This window comes from Bos indicus, chromosome 15 (assembly GCF_029378745.1).
Source record: "Bos indicus isolate NIAB-ARS_2022 breed Sahiwal x Tharparkar chromosome 15, NIAB-ARS_B.indTharparkar_mat_pri_1.0, whole genome shotgun sequence".
In the NCBI taxonomy this organism is placed as follows: Eukaryota; Metazoa; Chordata; class Mammalia; order Artiodactyla; family Bovidae; genus Bos; species Bos indicus.
The window spans coordinates 37210455-37228578 of NC_091774.1; the positions used below are offsets into that span (position 1 = coordinate 37210455).

At 45.5% G+C, this 18124-nt stretch overlaps 1 long non-coding RNA gene across 1 annotated transcript in view; it reads right to left on the reverse strand.

Moving 5' to 3' along the window:
• The window catches only part of LOC139187304 (uncharacterized), a 62626-nt gene extending 51665 nt beyond the window's left edge, over positions 1-10961 (reverse strand). Inside the window, exon 1 of the long non-coding RNA XR_011570853.1 lies at positions 10804-10961. This is a non-coding gene — a long non-coding RNA (uncharacterized lncRNA). The remainder of the gene's footprint in view (positions 1-10803) is intronic.
• Positions 10962-18124: the final 7163 nt, after the last annotated feature.

Sequence of the window (18124 nt, forward strand, 5' to 3'; positions counted from 1 at the left end):
TGCATCAGGTGGTCAAAGTATTGGAGTATCAGCTTCAGCCTCAGTCCTTCCGATGAATATTCAGGACTTATAAGACCAGGTCTTTTCTTATAAGAATGCTAATCCTATACAGTAATGGGGATCCCACCATCATAACCTCATCAAAACATAAGTATCTCTCAAAGGCTCTCTCTCCACATACCATCTCACTGGGGCTCAGGGCTTCAAGATGAGTTTGGGGGAACACAATTCAATCATTTGCAAGTACCCACTACCAGTCCCAGCTCTGGATAATTGAAATGTGTCAGTGACTGAAACAGATTAAAAATTATGAATTTAGGTTACTTACAATTCATGAATGCATGTGTGTTGCAGGGGGCCAAAGAGAAGAAATACAAATAGATGTGGTAAACAATCTGTTTTAGAAAACAAGAACTGTTAAGAGAAAACAAAAATAGAACTATAACTGTTCTGATGTTAGAGTTGGTGTGAGACTGCACTGTAGTTAAGCATGGTCAGGTAGGACTCATCAAGAAGGTGGTATTCTAGCAGAGACGCCAAGGAGGGAAGGGGGTCATCACAAAGATATCTGGAGAAAAAGTGTCCCAGGCAGAGAGAACAGCCTGTGACAAGGCCCTAAGGTGGGGACAGGCCTGGGGTAAGGAGACCAGCAGGCTGAGAGGAGTGGATGACCAGGGCACCAAGAGGACAACCAGAGAAGTAATGAGGGCAGGACTGTAGCATCCTCTTTGGTCATGTGAGGGTTTTTGCATGTTCTCGGAGCAATCTGGAGTTCATGGAAAGCTATGTGATGAGGAATGATGTGCTCTAATGGTTTAGAAGGATCCCCCTGGCTGCTGCATTGAGACAGAGTGCATGAGACAGGGCACTGCTGTCTATGCTGCAGTCACTCTCCCAGTGGAGGGAAGACACCACTCCTTGACCCTGCAAATGTGTGGATTGTCATGGGATTCTGGGTTCTCCTCCAGGTTTAGGACTCCGACCCACACTGCTTCTGCAGGGATGGCTGTCCTGCTCTGCAATTCCTGGAGGAGATCAGGTCCTACACTATGGAGATGAGACTGCAAGCTTTGGTCTCATCTCCATGGATTCAGATGCTGGCCTTGCCTTAGAAGTGGACAGACCCTTCTGCTGGGTCCTCACTGCCTTGATCGTGGTAGTCTTTACACTAAAGTATACTTTGTGCTTAAATTACTGGCTTTTTTGTCTGTTATCCAAACTGACTCTGCAGAACTGGAAACTTCCTCATTTTTATTTTAATCTCAAGCACCCAGCAGAGTATCTTACTCAACGAGAGTTTCAGTAGATGTTCAATAAATAAAAGAATGAATAAACTGGGCTTGTCTTCATCTTCTCAAGTTCTTATAGCACAATACATAGACTGAGTGGCTTAAACAATAGAAATTTAGTTTCTGGAGGCTTGGAAATCCAAGATCAAGGTGCCCATAAGGTAAGTTTCAGTCTGAGGCTTCCTGTCCTGCCTTGTGCTCACATGAGCTCTTCTTTGTACTAATGAGGAAGGAGCAACTCTCTGGTGTTTCTTTTCATAAGGGCATTAATTCCATTGTAAGGTCCCCAACCCCATGACCTCATCTAAACCATCTCTAAATACCATCACATTGCAAGTTGAGGCTTCAGCATATAAATTTTGGGGGGACACTATTCAATTCATTCATGATTCAGTCCATTGCAGAGCCAATGGGTGGACATTACAGGAAATTTCAGCCTATTTATCTAAAAAAGTTCTAGTTCTACCTCTTTTCATTTAAGAAAGCAACCAGAATCAGAGTGATGTTGATTAGAGAAAATAACTGAGACTTCTAACCACAAAGACTCCCTAATTCCTCCCACTCTGAGCTATACTTCCCCACGCAGTTCTGATGGAGGTGGATGGACCATCACAGACCCCTCAGGAGACTCCAACAAGAGAATTCAGAAGGGCAGATCTATGTGCTGGAGTCCTTCTTCCTCATTTCATCTGATCCTTGAGAAGCAATTAGGGGTTGGGGAAGGCTTTATACTATTCCTTCCTTGAGAGTAAAATGGGAATTCATTCCCCTCAGTGAAAAATTGAGGATGAGGAATCAGTGTACTGTTCCAAAGAATAGATGGCAAATCAGGCCCTAAATAATGGGTCCTTTGCCAGTTCCCTTTGCTTGAGACAGCCAAGTCCTGTGAAGGGTTAAAAGCAAGAGCTGTGCTTCTGTTTGACAGGGAAGAAAAGACTCCCACAATTGAAGCTTTTACTTTAAGACACAATAAAAGATACTGACATGCTGTGTAAGCATTGTTCCTGGCTGTAGTTATTCCAATTATTTTTTATGTTTTCTCCTTAAATGAGAAACATATCAGACACTAACTCAAACACAGAGATACCTATTTATGCTTCAGAACAAACAGTTTAAGGGCATTATATACAGATGTCTAAATATTTAGAAAGTGTCTGTTTATGGGAGCAAAATGAAAAGTACCTGTTTTCATTTGAAGGATTTTATGTGAAAGTTGCATGTTAAAAAAGGCAGCCCCGGTGGCAAAGGGGTGTTAGGGATGAGAAGTGTGTGCACAGGCATGGAGCCAGGGAAAGGGGAGAAGAGGGGTTCTGTGGGGTTGGGGGCTGCCCTTAGCTGCCACATGTCCTCCCCTGACCAGAAGTAGGAGAGACCGGCAAACTAAGGCTGGAGTGATGCTTCTCTTTAGGGAAGGGCTATAAATAAATGCCTTGAAGACATCAGGGTATTTCAGTGATCCAACTCACAGAAGTTATCTTCTCAGACTCTCTTCTTAGCCCCAGAGGGACATTTAAAGAGAAATGGAATTCTGACCACTTTAGAAGAGTATAGTAAACTGGAGGATTATTAAATGTTCCCAAAACTGAGGCATTGTGGGAGCTCAGATGGAAATGCTAGAGTCTGACATGGAGGCAGGTTTCAGTTCCATTTAAAGAAGAATATAATGTGCGAAGAAGATGTGTATGGTTTGGTGAGGTAGTGAGGACTCTGTCGCCTGAGGTATTCTCAAATAGGATGACTTTTGATCAGAGATGTTTTAGAGGACTGACTGAATTGCAATGCAGCCCTGGACCTTTCAGTTCCAAGATTCTGAGACTATGTGATTCAGAACAGAAGAGGCTACCGTCTTGTCTTCCATGGCTTTTTTTTTCTTTAGAGCATCATGCTAGCCTGGGGGGTTCCCTGAGCTGGGGAGTGGGGAGGCTCAGCAGCTTACTGGATCTGGGTGTAGCTGAAAAAGCCAGAGCTGTTTGTTGAGCAAAGGAGATATGCTCCCTGTGTTGTCTGCCCCTTGGTGTCTCTTGGAAGACCTTGCCGGACCCATGTTCAAAATTCTACACTCCCTCCAAAAGGAGCTTCCTCTTGCTTGATACAGGGGATGGTCTCAGACTTCTCACCTTCTCCTGATGGACCAGCATCTTGTATTGAGGGTTCTTAGCAGAGTCATTTGCTGCAGGGTCTTGTGAGGACAGAGACCTATAGCACAGGGATAGATAGGACTTCTGGGTTTTCTCCCTTTCTGTGGCTCATCTCAGGATTCAGCAGAGATGTAGGGCTGCTTACCAGGGCATTAGAGAGCAATGGGGACGTGCTGAGTTCCATCAAAACCTCACGTACTTTCCTCCCCTCAACCAGCCTAGTATCATGGTTTGGGGAAGAGCATGGGTACAGAATTGAGCCGTAAAGACACCGTGTAAATGGCTGGCGTGTTTGATAATGGGTTGCCAGTAAGGGCAGAACCTAAGGACCAGGGTCCCAGAACTCACTGATGGGGACATGCCTTATGCCAGCAGGGACTAGACAAAATAGTGGAGGCAGAAGAATAGTTGGAGGTTGGGCATTGGGGGTGGTGTGGAGGAGGAAGCTTAGGTTGAGATGGGAACTCTTAGAATCAGCAAGAGGTGCTGATTAGAACAAGTGGAGAATAAGAGAGACACAAAATTGAAGTTTCCATCTGAAATCTCAAATAGTATGTTCACTCTGGTTCTCTTATCCTTTGGAAGGTGAGCTCCAAGGCAGAGCATTCATCCTTCCATTTATTCATTCAATGTTTTTTCAGTGGCATATATACAACAGGACCTATTTCTATTTTGGACTGAACTCTGTCTTCAAAAATCTGAGTGTTTAGTGGTAGCTACCAGTAATTATCACCCCCCTCCCCAGAGGGAACAACTCCTCTGATCTCCATCACCACATGTTAGGTGTTGGGTGGCAAATTACATGGAAGTGTATATATGGAAGAGCTTCCCAGGTAGCTTAGTGGTAAAGAATTTGCCTGCCAATACGGGGGATGCAATCCCTGGGTCAGGAAGATCCCCTGGAGAAGGAAATGGCAACTGACTCCAGTATTCTTACCTCAGAAATCCCATGGACACAGTAGTCTTGTGGGCTCCTTCCTTAGGATCACCAAGAGTTGGACAAGACTTAGCAACTAAACAGCTGCTGCTGCTGCTGCTAAGTCGCTTCAGTCGTGTCCAACTCTGTGCAACCCCAGAGACCGCAGCCCATGAGGCACCCCCACCCCCTCGTCCCTGGGCTTCTCCAGGCAAGAACACTGGAGTGGGTTGCCATTTCTTTCTCCAATGCATGAAAGTGAAAAGTGAAAGTGAAGTCGCTGAGTCATGTCCGACCCTTAGCGACCCCATGGACTGCAGCCCACCAGGCTCCTCCATCCATGGGATTTTCTAGGCAAGAGTATTGGAGTGGGGTGCCATCGCCTTTTCCGAAACAGCAGCAGTCACCAAATAATAGTGGGGATTTTATACTCAAATTCTCAAGTCAGAGGTGACTGCCATCTGGGAGCAGGCTGCAGAGACTAGCTGGGTTCCAGGGACAGAACTGAAGTAACAAGAGAAAGGGCTGGCCAAAACAAAGCTGGGATCAAGTGACTAGAGAAACTACCAGAACTCAGGACCAAACAAGCCAGTCCTGTATAGCAGCACCTAGCAAGAAGCCCTGGCTCAGAACCTGCTTTCTGTGGAGGTGTTTTAGCTGGTGGCAAGGGTGAGGAAGGTAGCCTAGGAGCCTCGGGATAACAGAGACCACCTCCCAGGTCTGGCCAATGGAGCCTGAAAGCAGGCTCAGAACCTGCTTTCTGTGGAGGTGCTTTAGCTGGTGGCAGGGGTGAGGAAGGTAGCCTAGGAGCCTGGGGATAACAGAGACCACCTCCCAGGTCTGGTGACCCTGGAAAAATAGTGGAATCCTGAACTCATTGCTGGGGAAATGACTCATACACGAGGCCAATAAACAGGGTGAATCAACACTAAGCTCTGCTGGACTCGATTCTGAAGATGCTTGAGGACTTCCTGCCCTGGTCAGGTTTGGTTTGGACCCGAGGCAGGGCCAGGCCTGCAGGTGGGAGCTGCATCAGCCCCAGCTGTGGGTCCCTCTGGCCTCTTTCTCTCATTCAGGGAACTGGCCACACATGCTGTCAACTACTGTTCATAAGAGATTGAATTCAGCTGTCATTTATTTTGTGCTTATCCTCACACCCAGACATAGAGACGAAAGAGAGGGCCTCTGCCCTAAAAGAGGGCAACAGTTTGTGGGAGAGCGGGCCTCCTAAGCAATGAATTGCAATGCAGTGTGGTGAGGGCCTGATGAATTTGAATAAAGAGTTTGCAGGGCACACAGGGAGAACATGGATCTGCTCAGAGCTGGCATCCAATCAATACATACTGAATGAATTAGCAGTTTATTGTTAGTGATATTATTATCATCATCATCTTTATTTTTATTTTGGGGTGGGGATGAAGAAGGGTATCATTCAAAAGATCAAAATTTGATCCAGGCTTTGAATGACAAGTGAAGAAGACAAGTCCAGGCAGAGGGAATACCTCACACAGTGGGCTTGACAACAGGTGAGTTGTTAAAAGTGAGAAGGCAAGAGATCGTGAGTGTAGTCATATTGAGCACAGTATTAGTCAGTTTTGCTCTGTAACAAGTACAGAATCACATAACGTAAATATATATATATATATATATATATATATGAATTTCTTGCATATGCATGTTTAGGTCATTTCAATGGCTCTGCTTCAGCCTTGGGAGTAAATTCAGGTCTGCACCACACACCTCGCTCTGGGCCCAGTGCAAAGGGTAGCAGCTATCAGGGCTTTGTCCTTCTTATGGAGGGGGTTAGAAGCTCTCAGAATAGCAAAAAAAAAAAAAAAAAAAAAAAAAAACCACAGGGTACTCCTCAAATCTTGGGCTCAGAACTTAAAACTTGTCACTTCTACCAAAGCATGTCACATGGCCATCTCTAACATGAGTGAGGAAAAAGATCTCTTTTCCATAGGAAGTGGGAGCAAGTGAGTCAATAGTTGCTTACAAATTCTCTAACCTACTCCAAGTACCGTGAAATTTTGTTTTGATTCTGGAGAAAATGGTGCTGGTGGTGGGGGTGTTACTGGCTTGTCTTTTAGGTGGGATAATTCCATTTGAATAGGCGTGTCCAGGAACACTGGCCATAACAAAGGGACACTTTGTTCATACCTGGATGTCGTTAACATGTTCCACTTTGTTTACCTACCAGAGTCTCTGATGAGCAGGGGCTATGATTCATTAATCTCTGTAGCCTCAGCACCCAGCACAGCTCCCAGCACAGAGTAAGGGCTCACAGTATTGGTTGAGCAGATAAATGACCTCATATTGTCCTCAATGTGTGGTTAAAATTTAATAGGGAGTGCATGTTTCTCTGACCCCACTGACAGTTCAAGGTAAGGGTGGGGTGATGAGTGAAGAGCAGATATAACCTGCTGGGAGACGGGAATGAAACTGCTAAGCAGGGAAACCAACAGCAGCAGGAAGCAGGTGGCCCAAACCCCACCTGCTATGGTCAAGGGGCCATTTGATAATGAGAGCCAAGATGGACTTCAGTGTAATAGACTTCTCCCAAATAAACATCAGCTTGAAAGATATAGGTTTCTAATGATAATGGCTAACATACATTGAGTGCTTCCTATGTGCCTGACACAATCTTAATACATTATATATATAACAGAATCCTCCTTTGTGCCAGTTATTAATGGAAGACGTTACGGAAGAGAGTAATAGTCTGTTTCCATTGTTTTGGAGTTGCATTTTCATATTCTGCTTCCATGGCAAACAAGGACGGAAGAGGCTTGAGCAGTGTAAATACAACTGAGCAGTGTAAGCACAGCTGATAAAGTCAGGAAAATGATGAAAGCAAAGTAAGCTCAAGCAATCACAGATGAGAGACCAAGAATGCACTGCACATAGCTTCAGCTCTGAGACAAAAACATGGCCAAGTCAATGGACAACAGAGGATGAAGATAAAAAAGTGAAGGGACCAGAAAATCCCTCCTGGTCACTTTTGGTCCAGCATTCCACCAATGTCCTGGCAAGGAGTGAGTGACAAGTGCCCAGGAACTCCGCGTGGCAGTGTATCTCTCTCCAGACCCTTGGGGCAAGACTGTCCTTGTCCACAGCTGATGCCCCAAAGCATAGCACCCGCTTGGCACCTGGTACTAACTCAACACATTTTCAGGATCTGAATTGGCCTGTCATCACATGGAAAGGGCTTTAAAAATTCATCAGTGTCAGGGAGCAAAAACTTGCCACCCAAAAATCTTTAGCATATGGATTATTTCCGGCTGAAAACAATTTCAGGCCCAAAAGACTCAGCACAAAACTCTGATCTCCTTCATTAACTGCCTAATTGAATTTCAATAGAGGGAACTTTTCTACCCCTGGCAAAGGGCTATCAGCAGTGATATCTGCAAAAACTATGGGCTAGGTGTGGTGGGGGCATTCAGCTGGTCCTAGAGATCACCGTCCACCCTGTGCCCCCCTGTCTCTGCAAGACTCAGCAAACGTTTATGTGCCAAACACGTGCTTTTCCACCTCCATGTGAATTTCCTTCCTCTCCTTTGGAGTCCCAAACCACTACCCCCAACATCCTCTTAATGGCTTTACCTGAAGATAGTATTTAAAGTAAGGCCTTTGGCCATTTTGGCAAATCACTCAGTTCTCCTGGGTCTCTTCCATGTATGCATGTTATTAAACTTTTGTTTAATTTTCTCCTGTTAATTTGTTTCCTGTCACTTTAATCCTTAAGCCGCCCAATAAAACCTAAAAGGGTTGAGGAAAATCCTTCCTCCAGAAGTCAGCCTCTCAACTAAGTTTCTGGAGATGGTGCCTCTTCCTGTCCCCCTCAGCAGACTTCTCAGTGGCGGAGGCACTGTCACCCCTGAAAGGCTTTTAACTACTCTTTCAATATCAATTGTAACTACTCTTTCAATATTAGAACATAACCCCTCCCTCAGGCTTCCACCTGCTCCTCACTCCTGGCCCAAGGTCCTGGCCTCCAAGAAACAGCCAGATGGCAAAAGGCCATTGAGAAAAGGCTTCTTGTGCTCTGAGTAGTGCTAGACTAGGGGAGCTTATCTCTGAGGGCTGTTGTAAGAGCAACTTGAGGAAAACACAAAGCCAGTTCTTTGTCCTCCAGTGTCTGAATGGCGTGAGCGCTCAGTCCATCACCTAAGCCACTGGGAATATAAAGGATGGTGCAACCATTTTTAAACTGTTCTCCTTAGGTCTTCTTCGAGTTCTGTCGAGTTCACTTTGAAAGAAGCCCCTCAGATCACCCCCTCCACCTTGGTCTCCCTTCTTCCTTCTTTCTCATCTTGTCTCTGAAGAGTCTGGGCTTCATCACTGTGCTCTGGTCTGCAAGTTCTGTTCTGAATTGCTACCCCTTAAGTCCAAGTTGGCAAATTCTATTTATTTTTTAATATAAACACAAAGGGATTAAATTGACTCTATCAGATAGCTCTTACTTTGAATGCAGAGGATAGACAGCTATCCAGTGGAAAGCAGGAGAGGGCTGGTACAGCCCAGGCCCTGCCAGAGATGGTTGACTTGGAACACCACTGCTGAGGCCACTGTCTCAGGACACTTGGGTGCTGCTGGACACTTCTACCACACTGCAGGCCCTGGACCCCCACAGCTGCAGCTGGAAATGATCCTTTTTTCCTCCTTATCTCATAATTTTCAGAGAAGCTTATAGGATGCTAACAAACTTCCAAAATAGGATCATCTGGTTAGCAATATCTTGATGTGTCAAAGTGCCAAAACCCAACTTCCTTGCAGACAGGGATGTGGAGTGTGGTAGTAGGCCGGACTAAAGGGATGAAGAAGGTGGAGCACTTGGTCCTCCTACTAGGATAAAGCATCCATCACACACGAGGGGGCCAACAGATGAAAGTTTCTTTCTTCCTTTACAACCTGTGCTGAATGACTTTCCTGGGGGAAATTTTCCCTGTGGCTTTTGAGTTTTGACCACACTGATCTGTCCTTAGCAGATGAAGCTAGTTGATTAAGCAAGCTAAAGACAGTCTTACATTTAAATTGCCTTTGCTCCGTGAAGCTGAATGTTAGGAAATATTATGGAAGAAGATATCAGGCCGTAACTAAAGAGAGGAAGATGAAAATTGCTCCATGACTGTTGTGATGGCAAAGCTGTGACAGAGAGCCAGCTCTTCAGCCAATCCCAGCAGTGCCCCTCCTTCCTTTGTTCATTCTCTCACTACACATATTTGAATATCTACTATGTGCAAGATACCTGGAACTGTCCCAAAAATATAAACCAGATTTATGGTCCCCTAGTGGAACAGTCAAGGGGCTAAATCACCAAAGACTGTTATTACAGCAGAAGCAACTCCAGAAAATTATGTGTGCACATAGAAAAGACCATGAGATTTGGAACACTCTTCAGAAAAGAGATGCCACTGAACCTAGTTTAAAAACATGGGCCCATTCAAGAGTCTGACGAATGCATGAATTACATTTGGAGTAGAAGGAAGAGCATTTATAGGAGCACAGAGGGATAAAAGCATTGTATTTGGGGAACTCTAAATTAGTTTTTTTCTTTGGCCTGAGTACATGTATGCGTGATCTCCACATGGAGGCATAACGGGGGCAAGACTTGACAGAAAGAGGCAGAGTTGCTCCACATCTTGGGCCAATCACATGGCACACTCATGGCTTTCAGTCAGTTCATTTATATAATTGGGACTAGAGTTCCTGGCTCCCTTCCCCCTAATTCCTAGGGCTTAGCTTTAGAATTATAAATGGGAACAGGAAGGGGAGTTCAATGTCATCCAGTCCTGAGATTTTTAAATATGCTCCTAGTGGCTTCCAGCTGGACCTGGGGGGTCACCTGCCCTCAACAAGGAGCCTCAAGGTTATCCAAAGAGACAGAGATCCCCACCTCCAGCTTCAGGTGAAACAGCTGTGCTTTGCTTTGAGGGTTGGGTTTCGGGTATAAATTGAGGGGAAAAAGGTAAAGTTCTGCTGCTAAAAGGTGAAGTCTGAAAATCACTCAATGAGTCCAACATTCCTACTTTGTTGATGAGGAAAACTGAGAGGCAGGAAGGGCAAGGAAATGACCTGTGGGAGGCAGTGAGATGGGCAGTGGGCTTTGAGAAGAGAAGTCTTTCACAGTATGGAAGCCACAGTCTCTCCTGCTCTGCCTCTCAGTCAGGCTCCAGGCAACAAGATCCTCCACAGCACTTAAAAGACAAAAGATCAAAGTGGAGAAACAAATGCTAATGCCCCCAACCCTGCTGCCCACCTGCTGGGCCCAAGAGGTTCAAAGCTTGCAGACCAGGGAGGAGAAGGCCAGCCCTGCTGCCATCACCTGGGCACCCTGCTGCTTCACTGACCCCCACCCCGGCCCCTCCATCCACGTGGCTTTCCAGAATGACTCAGGTCTCCGACATGCTTGGACCAACAGGGCTCCCAGAGGGCTCTCTGTCCCCAGCCGCCCCCTTACCTTGGGTTCTCTGTGTGTGTCTGGGGTTAACTGCAGTGGATCGCTCTCCCATCTGTTCAGAACATGTTTACAAGGTGTAGTAGGCAGAGAAAAGGGCTGGAAAGTACACATACTTCAAACTGCTGGAGAATTGTGTTGCAGAGTTCTGTGTGTTCTTAGGCAACCCACTCCAGTTTTCTGGCTCTCAGCTTTCTACTTTTAGAAATGAGCAGCTGGAGGAGTTATTTCCAAGGTCCTTATTGGCTGACGAATGCAGCTCAGCCTTGTTCTTTTCTATTCTCTTAAAGTATTCTTTGAGGAGAGTTTTCACATGAGGAAAGTGCTTCAGAGAGGAAAATATGTCAGGTATGTATTCCCTGCGGTTATCTTTAGGACTCTTTGAGCACAAGAAATTGTAAAAGCTGGAAAGGGGAAGAAGGTTCATGCCTAGTCTGTAATGGGAATCCGATCCTCTGAAGAGTGAAAAGGACCCACTGGGCAGGGAACTGGGCTCTGAGCCCCTTAGGGAAGTCCTGGAGCCCCAGAGATTACTTGATTTACTCAGGGTTCCTGTCTAGCTCCTGGCAACTGACTCCGTTGGACTAGGGAGAAATTAGAGTAGGGATGTATCTCAAGATTAAGTAGTAAGTGCAAACTGAAAATTAGTGAGAGATCAACATCTATGTGTTTTGTGCTTTTTCTAATTCTTGCTCTGGATGTTCTCTTTCAAAGTTCATACAAAAATGCAGGTAACTCACGTTTATACTATTATTTTAAAAAGAGCCTCCTCCGGGCAGGCTGTGTACACTGGGTCTACACAGATAGTGCCAAATGGGTTGTTTACACCCTGTTTCTGATCTGATTAATAAGTCCTATTCAATACTAGATTGCTACATATTTGTGATGTCCTCCCAAACTTTCGGGACTTTTCACTTGGGGCATCAGAGCAGGAGTGTAACAGAGAGATGAAAACCCTCAGGAGTCTTCTCTTACTACACCCAAATCTACTAAGCACCCACCGTGTGTCAGATCTTTAGACACGGTGTCTGCGTCCCTAAACATCAGGTCTTCTACAGTGTGGTGCTGTTGAAGGAACTGATTCCTCAGTATTATCGAATCCAGTAAAGGGCTCAATGAGCAAAAAGGCTGCAGAACAAACCAGGTCAAGTCCTAGAGATCCTTATCCTGTCCTAATCCTCCTCCTCACCAAAATGTTTGCAATTCCCTGGAAGGGAAAGGAATTGCGACAATAGGGAATAGAATCCTCCTAAATTTTATTTATCCAGAATTCCCTTCATCACTCATCTTTTGGGAAAAAGTTACTTCTCTTTGAAGTTTTCATTTTCAGATCTTTATTTAGAATTGATTTCAATGTCTTTTGTGTTTCTATTGCTATTTGCACATCGCTATTATAATCTCCATAACACTTTTCTCTGTTTGTCTGTTTAAAATGCCTTCCCCAACCAGACCGAGTCTCCTCTAAAAAGGGACCAAATATAATTTGCCTTTGCCTTCTGGTGCCTAAGAGTGTCTAGCATATAACGGGGCTTTATAAATACTTGTCAGATGAAAAACTGAATGACTGAATGAATACACAAATAAAAACGAATGAATAACCAAATCCATTCCTAGTCTCCTGTTCCCTGAAGGCACCACTGAGTTATGTTTCCTACCTGGCTCCTGGTGGCATTTGTGTTCTGGAACCCCTGGAAAAAGGAGTTACAAATTAGCCCCCTATAGGTGATAATTCATTAGAACTGGGATCAGCTGGAGTGTCAGAAAACTCTGAAATAGCAATGACTTCATTGGGATAGAAGTTGATTTCTCTCTCATCTGAAAGTTCAGAAGAAAAAGGCAGGGTTTGTGTGGTAATTCACGATATGCTTTTATCTTACTGTGCATGACTTCCATTGCCAGGGACACTTTAAGACCAAGGATGGTTACTTCAGCTCCAGCCATCACATCTATATTCCATGCTTCAGAAAGGATGACAAGAGGATGAAGAGCACACTACTGCCCTTTAAGGCCACCACTAAAGACTGCACACTCCTTTTCTAGCTAGATATCATTGGTCAGACCTAAGTTATGTGACCATACTTTGCTGCAAAGGAGGCTGGGAAATGAGTCTTAATTTGCATAGCCACCTAAAAAGTAGAGGTTGTATTACTAGAGAAAAATGGAGATTGAGGAACGACATACAATTTTTGTAATAAGAACCATTTAAGATTTTTTGGTTTTGTTTTTATCTTTTGGCCAAGGAGTGACTGAATCAAGTCAGTAATTTAGAGAGCTTGATACAGCTCTTGGAAAGGAGACGGGATCACGGAAAGGAGAGTGAGGCAAGGAGACCAGTAGGAAGTAGTTGTCCATATCCAAACAGAGATGAGGAGGACAGGGACTAGGACTATTCTAGGTGGGTGGAAAGAAGACGGATTTGTGAAGCAACTCTGTGGTCAATTACGCAATGCCTGGTGACTATGACTGTGGCATGAGGAAAAAGGAGTCACGAATTAGCCCCCAGTTTCTGACCTGGGGCGCATGGAAATAGGACGGTCATTTACTTATTTGGGGGAAATTCAAGAAGACCTCAGAGGGTGAGCACTGTACTGAGAGCACTGAATTTGATTTGAGACTCTTGAAGAGCTGGGCCACCCCCCAGAAGGAAAGTCTTGGGGTCACAGGGGGCAGTCAGTAGGGGCTTGGCAGTTGGTCCAGCTGGAATGAGTACAATGGAGCCAAAAAGCTCAGTTGGAAACAGGAGCTCAGATCTCCGTCCTCTCCCTGGTACTGGGGTCACCACCCTGTCGGTGGGTCCTCATTGTCTTAGGGGCTGCCAACTGATTTTCTGGAGTTTCAAGACGAGAGTAATTTCAAATTCCCTCCAAGTAAAAGAAGCATATCAGTGTGTGCTAGGAGTCCTGCTCCTGCTGTTGCTGCTGCTGCTGCTGCTGTGGCTGCGGCTGCTGCTGGAGAGGGGAGGGGGCTTCCCAAATCCATAGCCAAGCCTCTGGGCGGCATCCTGACTCTGGAGGGAGGAGCTGGGGTGGCTGGGGAGGGGCAGCCACGTGCCAGCTGGCGGTGCCAAGTGTAGGAGCAGCACGCCTGGGGTTCTGCCATGTGTTTGTTTATTTGGTTTGGCTGATGTAAAACATACACACACAGACTCACAGCCTCAGGGCCTGTGTGCAGAGCCCACATTCAATCCTTAACTAAAATCAGAAACAGCACAGGAAAGAAAAGGAAGCCAAAATAGGAGAGCACAACTGGGGAGCAGAGTTCGTTCGTTCATTCGTTCATTCAGCAAATGAATGCCCGATAGTGGGGCTGTGATAAAATTCAGTCCTTGAGGAACTCAAAGCCTGGGGAGGGGGACAGAGACAAGACAGAGGCCATTTCAGCACACAGTGAGAGGTGCTTGATACAGATGATGGTGCATCTCTGATCTGGTTGTTTCCTGAATTAAAATCTGCATGGAATTCCCCTTATATCTAACCAGCCTTTCACAGGCCCGACAATACCACCCTCAATCCCAGCCCTGCTCCAAGCTGGGGTATGCCAAACGGTGCCAGAATTGCCCTTCTTCTCAGGCCTCCTTCCTCTGAACACTCATGTTCCCTGTTCCGCAGTTTCTTCCTTCCGTTCTCTGCCACTTCCCCTTAGCCTTGGGTCCAGTTGAACCATCTCCTGGGGTGGTCTTCACAGCCCATCCTTGGGGTCCTCCCTGCATTTCCTTGTTGCCAGCACTTCTCAACTGTCTTCATAGTTCACCTGCCCACTTCCCCTGTGGCCTCTGAGCCACTCAAGCAGAGACAGATCTTGTCCACATCTCTGTCCTGGCAGTTAATCGATGTCTGGCACAGAAACACTCTTAATAAATGCCTGTCCAAATGAACGGACATAATTCAGTGCCACTGTGGATTGCCTCGATGTGCCACAATTAAAATGCACTTGGATACTGGAGTTAAATTTCGAACTAGAATTCTGTCCCCTCTGACTAACCATGACTCCTCTCTGAGCCTTAGTTTATCAAGCTGAAGCTGATATTGTTTCATGAGTGTGACTTACATGCAAAAGCTTTTTTTCACATCCAATTTTGCCTGGGATTTTCCTGGTTCTAGCACTGAAATTCCTGCATCTCAGGAAGTCCTGAGGAAACTGGGAATAGTCTTTCCCAACATATAAGGACTAGGACTAGACAAACCCAATATGCATCTGGATTGCCATATTGCCTAGTGAACTTTGATATCCATTAACTTGCTCACTTTGACCTTGTGAGATGGAGGCAGGGTGGGGAGAGCAGGAAGTAATAGTCTTACAGAGCAAATGTCTCTGACTGGAAAACAAGAAGTGTGGGAGGGAAGCAGGGAGAGATGAAGGCTGTGTTTGATGATCTGCTCTGAAAGGCAAGGAGGGAAGCCATTGATTAGTGAGCTTTGTTTGATCTGCTCAAGGATCAAAGGGACAAATACCATATATGAAGATAAAAGTTGACCTGGAAACCCTGCATCCCAGCCGGCTGGGGTGCAAGGCTGCCCTGGATCCATGGGTCATGGAGGACTCTCACAAAAGCCATAGGCAAGGTTGCAAACCCACCACTTCCTTAACTTGACCCCTGACCACTTCCCTACTATTGTGTTGCAAAAGGGCTTCCTCTAGTTTTCTAGGTCCTTTCTGGGATATGGGAGCTCAAGGTTTTAAGAGGGTTCAGGGCTATCACTGCAGGGATTCAGGATTACTTTTGACTTTTGAAGAGCTCTCACAAGTAACCAGATAATGTGCACTGAATGCTAGAATTAGGTTGAGCTTGGGGAGCTGAAGGTACACCACTGAGAAGCCCCTAAGCCTATCCTGGGGGCCACAGAAGCAGCTAGCCCCCTGATGTCTCAAGGAATAAAGTGATAGCTGGAAGAATGTTATGCTTTTCTTTAGAGATGTAGCAGAGAAGCACATGCAAAAAGCCAAGGAAGTGACCGACACCATCGTACATTAAGGACCAGGCAATATAGACTGAACGCCTAATCTGTGCCAAGACCTACATCATCTCAGAGGGTCCTAATGGCATCCAATGGGGTAGGCCCTGGGATTATTCCATGTCACCAAGGAGGAAAATGAGCCTCACAAAAGTTGAATAACTTGCCTAAGGACAGCTGATGTCTAAAGCCAGGATTTGAACCCAGATCTGCTTATTTGAAAACCTGGCTTGTCACTAGCAGAGGTGTGGTCATATCCATGTTAAATAAATGCCCTTCTGGTCCTGATAGAGACTGGAGGGGTGAGGAGTAGAGGTAGAGAGACCAGCTGGGCACAATTGCAGTGATTTTAGGTAGCTGGTGAAATCTCCCAAGCAAAGGCATGCAAAGATGAAGTCGTTTTCTATAAATTTAAATCCTAGTCCAATCTTGTCAGAAGCTGAATCTTAGCTTGGGCATTTCTCCCTCTTTTCCTTCTCTCCATGGCTGTATCTAAGTTCTGTGTTGCGGTGGAGGAGGTTATAGAAGCAGAAGAAGGGGTGACGACTGGATGGGGATCAGGGACAGTGGCTGTGGCTCAGACCTATTGATGCTGGTGTCAGTTGGGACATTCAGGCTCTTATGTGGCCTCAGTCGTTGATCCACACAGGCCACTGTGTGGCCTTTGCATCTTCTAGACAGCAAGGTCTATTTGGTCCACGGCCTTCAGATGATTCTTTTGGAGGCTCTCTGACCACTGTGTATGCAAAATTCAATGGGCCTGAGTTAGCCCTTATCCTAGATGTCCCAAGTAGTTACACCTACTCTTCTGTTCCCATTCCCTGGTGGATCACAGGACAACTCTCCAGGTTGCCATCTTCCCAGGATGAAAATGGGAAGTAGAGCACAGGGTCTCCTTGCTCTCAGAAACCAGAACTAAAGGGAAGAGCTATCACACACCCCCTTCCCAACCCTGGGTTCAGTCTAGGCAGGTAGAATGCAGGGACCCATCACAGAGACCCACACAGGCATATACCTTATTAATTTCCTCTCCGACTCTCTGCCAATTCTCTCAACTTAATTAAGCTTTATGTTTTCAGTAAATATTCTTTCTAATCTGTTGTTGAGGCTAAGACTTTGGCTGTTGAACCAATAATAAACTTGCTTTACATCTCCTTGCATTGTCGCTATAACTACCTTTCTTTGAGGAAATGGATGCTCAGGCTTTATGTTCTAGTTTTAATGGAAGACATATCATGGGGTGTATAGAAATAATAATGGGAATAAAAACACTAAGGTTAATATTTCAAATTATTACTCTGTTAATACATACAGGGTATCTGAGGGTCTGATTAATAACAGTGGCACTGGGGAAAGCAAAGAAGGGATGGATTAGAGAAAGCATTAAGATTCAGAATCCAGGACTTTCCTGGTGCAGTGGATAGAAATCCACCTGCCAATACAGGGGTCACAAGTTGGATTCCTGTTCTGGGAAGATTCCATAATCTGAGGAGTCATAAGCTCATGTGCCACAACTACTGAGTCCACACCCCAGAGCTCACAAGCCACCATGAAGAATTGCAGAGTAGCCCCCACTTGCCACAATTTGAGAAAGCCGGCACAAAGCAATGAAGACCCAGCACCGCCAAAAATAAAGTAAATAAAATTAAAAAAATAAAAAGAATCAGAATCCAAATGTTTTGCTGACCCATGAGATGTGTTACTAGGGTGAGGTAGGAGGTAATAGAAATATTGGCCCTGCTCAGAGGAATCTAGATCCCCAGTGCAGTCTTGGCAGAGTGTCAGGGTGGGAGGGGCTTGCCAGAGAGGCCGAGGAAGCAAGTGTCAAGGCACATCATAGGAAGACTGTGGATGCAGGATTAGGATACAGGATAATTCCAGTACATCCTTGGTGGCCCTGCTTACCTTAAATCACTGACAGACAAATGTCATGTCAACTTTGATGATGCCCCCAGGCCGCAACACTCGTAAGAAGAGTTGGATTTAGTAACTAACCTCAGATTCCACTAACCAGGGGTAATAATGTTGAGTAGAAATCAGGAGCAGGGGTGTTGCTTGCTTATAGACTTTGTGTTGTTGGTTGAATGTGTGCATGTATACGTGAACCTCCTAAAGCACTCTTCTCAGGGAGAAGCCGATATGTCACACGGAACACTGGCCTGGTGGCAGAGGGTTAAGGGCTCTGCTTTGCAGAAAATGTGATTTGTATCACCACTACCACCCTTGCTTTCAGATCACTGACTGTTCTAAGCCTGCATTTCTATGCCTGTTCCTTGCTTATAGACTAATAGATGCTAGCTTCTGAATCCCTCTTTAGTCCTAGATATTTTTTTTGGGGGGGGTAACTTTTTCTTTCAACTACAAAGCCTCTT